This window comes from Mauremys mutica, chromosome 5 (assembly GCF_020497125.1).
Source record: "Mauremys mutica isolate MM-2020 ecotype Southern chromosome 5, ASM2049712v1, whole genome shotgun sequence".
Classification (NCBI taxonomy): Eukaryota; Metazoa; Chordata; order Testudines; family Geoemydidae; genus Mauremys; species Mauremys mutica.
This window is the reverse complement of record NC_059076.1, coordinates 141,253,171-141,261,249: the sequence shown is the minus strand read 5'-3', so window position 1 is coordinate 141,261,249 and position 8,079 is coordinate 141,253,171. Positions and strand designations below refer to the sequence as shown.

At 53.8% G+C, this 8,079-nt stretch overlaps 1 protein-coding gene across 2 annotated transcripts in view; it reads left to right on the top strand.

Annotated features, from left to right (window-relative positions):
- Positions 1-238: 238 nt before the first annotated feature.
- C5H20orf27 (chromosome 5 C20orf27 homolog) overlaps positions 239-8,079 on the top strand; it is a 163,764-nt gene continuing 155,923 nt past the window's right edge. Inside the window, exon 1 of one of the 2 annotated variants that reach the window (XM_045018911.1) lies at positions 239-290. The gene's annotated coding sequence lies outside the window, so the exon portion shown is untranslated. Of the gene's footprint in view, positions 291-1,163; positions 1,721-8,079 lie in introns of those variants that run through there. The other variant, XM_045018910.1, reaches the window with a different exon arrangement.

The window sequence follows — 8,079 nt, the reverse complement described above, 5'->3', positions numbered from 1 at the left end:
GCCCTGGGTGCCTGTCAGAGACTGACACCGTCCCGCCCCTCCGGCTCCTCATTGGTCCATCCCTAACCCGTCGCCCCGCCCCCAGGGTGACGCCTCCCTCTAGGTACCGCCCCCAGGGATTCCCCGCTCCCGGGCCCCGGAACAGCCCTGGCCAATGAGCGGGCGAGGAGGCGGGGCCGGGATCGGGCCAATGGGAGCGGGCGGGTGCCGTGTCCGCCCCGCCCCGCGAGCCGGAGAGCGGGTGGCGCGGGGCTCTGGGCAGCGCTGCGGGGCTGCGCGCGCGGGGAGCGGTGAGTGTCGGGGTCAGAGCCCCTCGCGCTCTGCTCGGCCCCTTCCTATCCCGGCCCGTCCCCGCCCCCCTCACCTGCCCCAACCCCCCGGCCCCTCCCACCCCGGTACCACGCCCCCCACCCTCCTCATCTGCCCCGCTCCCCCGTCTGCTCCGCTCCCTTCCCGCCCCACATCTGTCCCAGTGCCCCCCCGGCGCCTTCCTGCCCCCCTCACCTGCCCCGGCCCCTCCCACCCCGGTACCACGCCCCCCACCCTCCTCATCTGCCCCGCTCCCCCGTCTGCTCCGCTCCCTTCCCGCCCCACATCTGTCCCAGTGCCCCCCCGGCGCCTTCCTGCCCCCCTCACCTGCCCCGGCCCCTCCCACCCCGGTACCACGCCCCCCACCCTCCTCATCTGCCCCGCTCCCCCGTCTGCTCCGCTCCCTTCCCGCCCCACATCTGTCCCAGTGCCCCCCCGGCGACTTCCTGCCCCCCTCACCTGCCCCGGCCCCTCCCACCCCGGTACCACGCCCCCCACCCTCCTCATCTGCCCCGCTCCCCCGTCCGCTCCCTTCCCGCCCCACATCTGTCCCAGTGCCCCCCCGGCGCCTTCCTGCCCCCCTCACCTGCCCCGGCCCCTCCCACCCCGGTACCACGCCCCCCACCCTCCGCGTCTGCCCCGCTCCCCCGTCTGCTCCGCTCCCTTCCCGCCCCACATCTGTCCCAGTGCCCCACCCCCACTTTCTCCTGGCTCCTTCCCGCCCCAGTCCCCCCCTCCCGTGCCTTCCTGTCCCGTCCCCACACCTGTCCCATTCCTCCCTGGCCCCTTCCCGCCCCCTCATCTGTTCCATTTTCCCCCGTCCCCTTCGGAACCTCACTTGTCCCATCCCGACGGCCCCCTTCTATGCTGCCCCTCATCTGCCCTGGTCCCCCCCCCCGGGCCCTTCCTGTCCCATTTAGTCCACTCCAGCTACCCTGCCCCCTCATGTCATGCCCCCTTCCTGTTCCCACCTGCCTCAATCCATCCCCACTACCCCAGCCCTCTTCCTACCCTCACCTGCCCCGCCCCAGGCCCCCTGCCCCATTTGCACCAGTCCCCTTCGTGCCTCGTCCTAGTCCCCAGCTCTCCTCCGACGCCCTTCTGCCCTGCTTCCCCCAGTTCAGTTTCCTGCCTCAGCTCCCCTCTTCTCCGTTTTGCGATTGCCCTCTGTAATGCCCTGACTCTCCTTCTCCCCTTCCTCTCCTTCCCACCCTTCCCTTCCCTTCCCTGGGCGTCGGTGGGGAGGGGAGTTTCCCCTGTTACACCAAGAGAAACTCTCCGTCTCTCTCCAAGGCAGGGTCGGTGTGCCTGCCTGCTGCGGGGTCGCTGGCTGGCTGCTGGGGAGGCTTTTCAGTGTGGTAGGGGCAGCTGGAGAGTGGAAGCCAAAGCAAAGTTCACGCTGCAGCCTCCGGTAAGAATGCAGAAGTGTGACCGCCAGCCCTGCTCTTTAGCTGGCTAATCTTCTCCCTTGTCGCTAGTGGGTCTCTCCTGTCTGTCCATTCCCTGCCCCTTGTGGGTTCTGCGCGCAGCCGCTGGGCTGGAACAGGAGCTGTGCTGAGCCTGGCTTGGCAATGAATAGAGCCCTGCCGGGGAAATGTCTGTTCAGCTGCTGGGATGGTAACTCATGTGCCAGGGAAGGAGATATGCGAGAGATGTAAATGCATCTGGGGCACATGGTGACCTCCCCCCAATATATTACTAGGTATTAAGGTCTCATGGTGTGTTTCTTGGTAGCCTGGCTGTAGAAGTGCTGGGGTGAGGGTGTGATGAGAGAGGGTTAAATGGAAATGATCAGGAATTCTGGATCATTTAGGTACCTGAGATACAGGAAACGCTGGATTTGAAGCCAGTGGGATTGGTGGTAGACATGGCTCAAAGCAGAGTCTGTGAAGAAGAGGTGAGAATCCTACGTAGGTAGGAATTATATGGCATTTAGACAATGCTATCAGCGCTCACATTCTGCAACCTTACTGGTGAGTCTGGGGCATGAACCCTTAGCTTCTGCAGAATCCAAGCTTTTGTTTTGTTTTAAATAGCCCAACTTTTCCAGGGCGCTCAGCTCCAGTGGAATTGGTGGGTGCTCAGTGCCTCTGAAAATGGTGCCATGTGTTTCTAGCCCTTCTTGTTAGGAAGAGAAATTTCCCAGCATGACCTGATGTGGGGCCATCTGTCTGAATCTGTTGATGGACAACTCTGGGGCACCTGGTGCTGCTCAGGGCTGTGCTAAGGAGCGGCAGAGAAGTGGAGAAGACCCTAGTGATTTTCACTGCAGCCTTTGGGAACTTAATGTGCGGCTGTGAAACTGACAAGAATCATGTCAATTTCATGCTTCCAACAGCTCTGAGCTGCTGCAGAGGCTGGTAGTGGAGGTGTGTGGGAGGAGCTGCCCAAAATATGGAGCCTGGGGGAAGGTAGAGTAGCAGACACCCTACGATGCAGCAACATCAGGAGGGGTAAGAGAGCAATTCTCCCTTCTGGCAGCTGGAAGGAAGGGAGGGAGAGGGTGTGTGTATGTGAGAGGAATGCGGGGGCGGGGGGGGATGAAAAACACAGCCCTTGAACAGTGTTGTCAGATGCTACCAGTGTGGTGCTCTGCTCTGTTCAGTGTTGATATCACTCGGCTGCGTGCGTGTGTTCCCTCTGTGTGCCGTCCCAGCTCTTCGAAGATAGCTGGCACAGCAGACCCGAAGAGAACCCCCAATGACCACAGAGTCTAGTAAGGTACGAAGGCACGTCGGCCAGATTTATTGTCAAACGAAGCACGATGATAGTTCCCTCTAGATTGTTACTCTACAGGGCATACTACGAGAAAGTGTCCCCTGGCAATGGACTCAGCTCAGTCAGTGGCAGGACTTTCCACTGCCCCCTCGGCTGGACCAAGACACCGCCCCATGGATGCATTCTTATACACAGGTACAAACAAGTTACACATCACTCCTGACGTATTGAGGTGCAACCCTTCTACGTAGCAAGGTACAACCCCTCTACGTGGTAAGGTGCCGCCTCTCACCTTGTACATGTTGGTTCCATCAAAACAACTCTATCCATCATATTACCCTTTTGGCCTTGTCATTGGGATGGGTCGGCCTGTTCCTTGTTATCTGTGGAATGTTCCAGTATAGTGTGTTCTGGTACCGTGTTTATACTTTACTACACTAGGTGAATATATGTTTATGCAACATCAGCCCTTTTCTTGCCAGCTTCTGTGAGCAGGGCCTGCCTCTGGTTCACAGCTTAACTTTGCTTTATGTTAGCCAATGACCATTACTTTAGTTCAGGTCTTAGGCCTCATACCAGGCCTCTGATACCAAGGTTTACATCTCAGGGCCTCCTCTTACTACAAACAGTACGCAGGGACTGCACCCTGACGGGAGTCTTAGCACCCACTGCCTTCCCAGCAGCTGGAGATCAAAGGGGAACTTCTCACCAGGACCCTCCCATGTGTATTGTCTCTGGCTTGTACCTATCTGAAACCTTACAAACCCTAGGCTGAACCTCACCGTCCTCCTTCCCATGTGCTCAGTGCCACAAAAGAGTGTCTGTCGGAGCTGCCCATAGAACTCAGGAGTGCTGGCTCCAGCCCCATGCTTCAGCCAGCCCGGAGGGAAGTTTGAGGAAGGGGGTTGGTGAAATCTGGGTAGCTTATGGGTGGATTAATGCTCCCCCAGAGGTTTGAGGGTGTAAGGGCTAAGTATTATCCATGAAAAAATATGCTTCAGTTGTTCAGCAATGCCTTGTTGTATAGTCTAGCATACATCGCAATCTGCCTGTATGTGTGGCCATTAATCATCTTTAAATGTCCTCTACTTGTGTGCACAACCCAGTTTCTGCTTGTGCAGGTGCGCATGTAACATCAGTACTCTGAGGGTGCTGACAGAATGGAGAGGAAGGATGGTTCCAGGGCTCCCCAGGGTGTCAGGTCTACACTGCATCAGTGCAGCTGCAGCACTTTAATGAAGATGCTCTACGCCAACAGGAGAGAGCTTTCCTATCAGTGTAGTTAATCCACCTATGCGAGAGGCGGTAGCTATGTTGGCAGGAGAAGCTCTGCTGTCTACACTGGTGCTTAGGTTGGTATAACTACGTTGCTTAGAGGTGTGGATTTTTCACACCCCTGAGTGACGGTTACACCAAAGTAATTCTGTAGTGTGTAGCCCTGCCCTGAGACTCAGAAAGCTTGGGTTTAATTCCTTGCTCCATCAGACTCTTGGTGTGACTTTGAACTAGTCACTTAGTCTCTGTTCTTCAGTTCCCCACTTGTACAGTTACCCCAGTGAGATAGAGCACATGTTATGAGAGGATTAATACCTGAAAAACTGAGGTGCTAAAGTGATGGGGGAGGCACAGATAGAAAACTATACATCAGAGTGGTGCAGCTAAGCAGATTTCCTGATGTGCTGGATAGTGGCTGGCTGATATTGCCCTGTCTCCAACTACAGCCTGCTGCCCCGCCAGCTTGAAACCAATGTGACCACGGCTTCTGTTGCAGAATCACACATTGCCCTCCTGAACTCCATTTTTCTAGATAACCCTCACCCCAGTACTCTAGACTGAACCTGAGCTCAGTTCCTTGATCTCATGAGCATGGTGAACGCAATCCTTGGATGTATAAGCAGGGGAAGATCAAACAGAAGTAGGGAGGTGGTATTACCTCTGCATATGGCATTAGTAAGACCTCCGCTGGATGCTGTGTAGAGTTCTGGTGTCCGCGTTTCAAAAGTTACACTGAAAACCTGGGAGGAGTTCAGAAAAAAACTACAAAAATGATTTGAGGCCTGGAAAAACCTGCCTTATGGTGGGAGCCTAGAGAAGTTCAGTCTGTGTTGTTTATTCAAGAGCAGGTGAAAAGGTGACTTGATCACAATCTGCAGATACCTACGGGGGGGGAGGAGATTTCTGAGGGTCGACCGATCTTCAGTCCAGCAGAACAAAGCACCATTGTTGGAAGTTGAAGCTAGACAGATTCAGACAAGACACAAGGTGCAAATTTTAAGGGAGAGTAATATAGCCATTGCAACAACACACCTAGGAATGTGGGGGGTTCTCCCTCACTTGCAGTCTTTGAATGAAAAAACTCTGCCTTTCTAAAAGATTTGGTAGAGCTCACAGTGAAGTTATAGTCTTGATCCAGAAATCGCAGGGTGAGGTTCTCCGGCCTGTGTTATGCAGGAGGTCAGACTAGATCATAGTGACCCTTCCGGCCCTAAAATCAATGAGTCTAGATGCATATTCAGCTAATTGCTATACAAAAGAATAAAACTGGGCCAATATTAACAGTAAAAATTGCCCCACTTCACGTAGACCAATAACTGTCCACTTGGAAAACTTCAAACCTCACCCCACGGAGCTGGTCAGAATTGTTATTCCCATTTAACAGAGCGGGAAAATGAGGCACAAAGCAGCAACATGACTTGTCTGAGGATACCTAACAAGCCAGTGACAGGACTCCTCTCAGTGGATCACTGATGGGGAGTTCATAGAAGAATCAAGGGACTGGGGGGCAAAAAACCAGAAAACCTCTCATGAGGAAAGACTGAAGAGCCTGGTCTTATTTACCTGGGAAAGATGATGAAAGAAGGGACGTAAGTCTGTATGGCCTAGTTGAGGTAGATTGGGAGTGTCTGTGTTCTCTCATAACACAGGAACGAAGGGACATTCAGTGAAATAAAAAAAGGCAGGAAATTCAAAACTGATAAAAGGAAACAAATTTCCACATGGTGAAGAATTAGCCTGCGGAACCCACTGCTACTCGATGCTGTTGAGGCTAAGAATTTAGCAACAAAAAGGGACGGGACATTTATATGGATAACAAGAATATGCAGAGCGATAATAGTTAATGCTCCTGTTTCAGGGCTTTAAGATGATCTCTCACTGTTAGGGATTAGGAGGGAAATCTGCATGGAGGAGGGGGAAGTTGGCATAATCTTGTGGGGTTTCTTGAACCTTCCTCTGAAGCAGCTAGTTCTAGTCACTGTCAGAGACAGGATACTGGATTCTATCGACCACAAGTCTGATCCAGTCTGGCACTTCCTATGCGCTGGGCAGGTCATAAGAACTTGGATAGAGCCTACCTAGAACTGAAGAATCTTGGCTCCCTGCCCCTTATTCATTCATGCTGCCACTCTAGGCTGTGGGGTCTGTATCTTCAGTTCTGCAGGGTCCCCATGTCTAGAGCCCTGTACATCTGCAGATATCCGCAGACCATGTTTGTGGATCGGCTGCAGCTACAAATTTTGCATCTGCGCAGGACTCCACCAGTGTCCCTAGCTTTGGGTGCATTCAGCTTAACGCTGGATGTGAAATTAGGAGTTCACACCTTCTTGTGAATATTTTCTCAAACTTAGACTGAGTTTGGCTGATGTGAAGATGAGACTGATGCAGCTGACTAATTCCTAACACCATCAGTTTACTTGCCAGGGCAAATTTCCTTCTTGCCAGTGTCAAATAAAGGGCCTAGAACATCAGTTTCTATATAATGAATGTGTATCTCATCGTGATGACAAAGAAAACCCTCTGAGTATGAACTAGTGCCATATAGTCAGGCTGTGTCTGCCTGGCTTCGCTGCTGCTTATATCTTCCCCAAGCTGCAGCAGTGTGAAAGATGCTGGGCAGTTGCATTGATTGCCAGGTAACAGTCAGGAATCCTGTCAGTTGCACTTAGTGGCTGCTTGGGCTAAGGCTGTGATCAGCAGTAAGGAGCACTTCAGCTGTTCGCACGGGGGTGAGGAGCTGAAAACAGAGGCAGAGGAGGGATTCAGTACAGGGTAGAATATCAAACATCTTTATACCCCTTGTCTATTTCCTACCCCCTCCCCCATTCCAAAACTGCTAGGGAGTCCTGTGTCTGTGTCTGTCTTTCTCTTCCCTCATTGAAACAGGAGCCCAGGGCTGACTTAGCTCCTTGCCAGAGGCTGATAGGAAAGGTGGAACCAGCTGTGCACTGTCCTTTTGAGAATGCCCTGGTAGGAATCCCAGCACCCTCGCCCTTCCCAGGAGCAGGGGGCACTGGGCTTCCAGGGTGGGCATCGCCCCTCAAGGTCTGTACCAGCTCCTTCCCTGTCCAGTCTAGTACTGGCCTTTGCTTTGCAGGTGGCTTGCGATTTTTTTCGAGCCATGAACCGAAATGTCCATGAACTCTGCAAGCTGTTTATGCAGAGGTGATTGTCCCACAGGTGTGGGACAGGAGAACAATCAGTGTTTGTGAAATGCCTTGAGGTGGGCGGATATAGAAAAGTAGAATATTGCTCTGATTGGCGGGCATGATTCTAAACACACGTGATTGCCCAGGGATGTAATGCCTGTGATTTGGGGTAAGATTGGGCCCTCGTAGTTCAGACAGGGCCGGCTCCAGGAAGCAGGTGCTTGGGGTGGCCAATGGAAAGGGGTGGCACATCCAGATCTTCGGCGGTGGGTCCCTCAGTCCCTCTCTTCCTCTTTTTGAGCTGCCGCCGAAGAGGAAGAGAGGGACCGAAGGACCTGCCGCTGAATTGCCACCGAAGAATGAAGCGGCACGATTGAGGTGCTGCCAATTGGTTTTATTCCCGCCCCCCTCCCCCTTTGCCGCTTGGGGTGGCAAGAAAGCTGGAGCCGGTCCTGAGTTCAGAACACACAGACACAGCGAAACACATTGGAATGGACCGGAGTGTAGATGATCTTGTTGTTTATGAATAATGACGCCTGCGTTGGCTGCCATGGCCACCGTCTCTCCAGCCTGGGAACAGCTGGCACTGGATCCACTGTGCAGTTCTCTAGAATGGGGAGGAGTCATT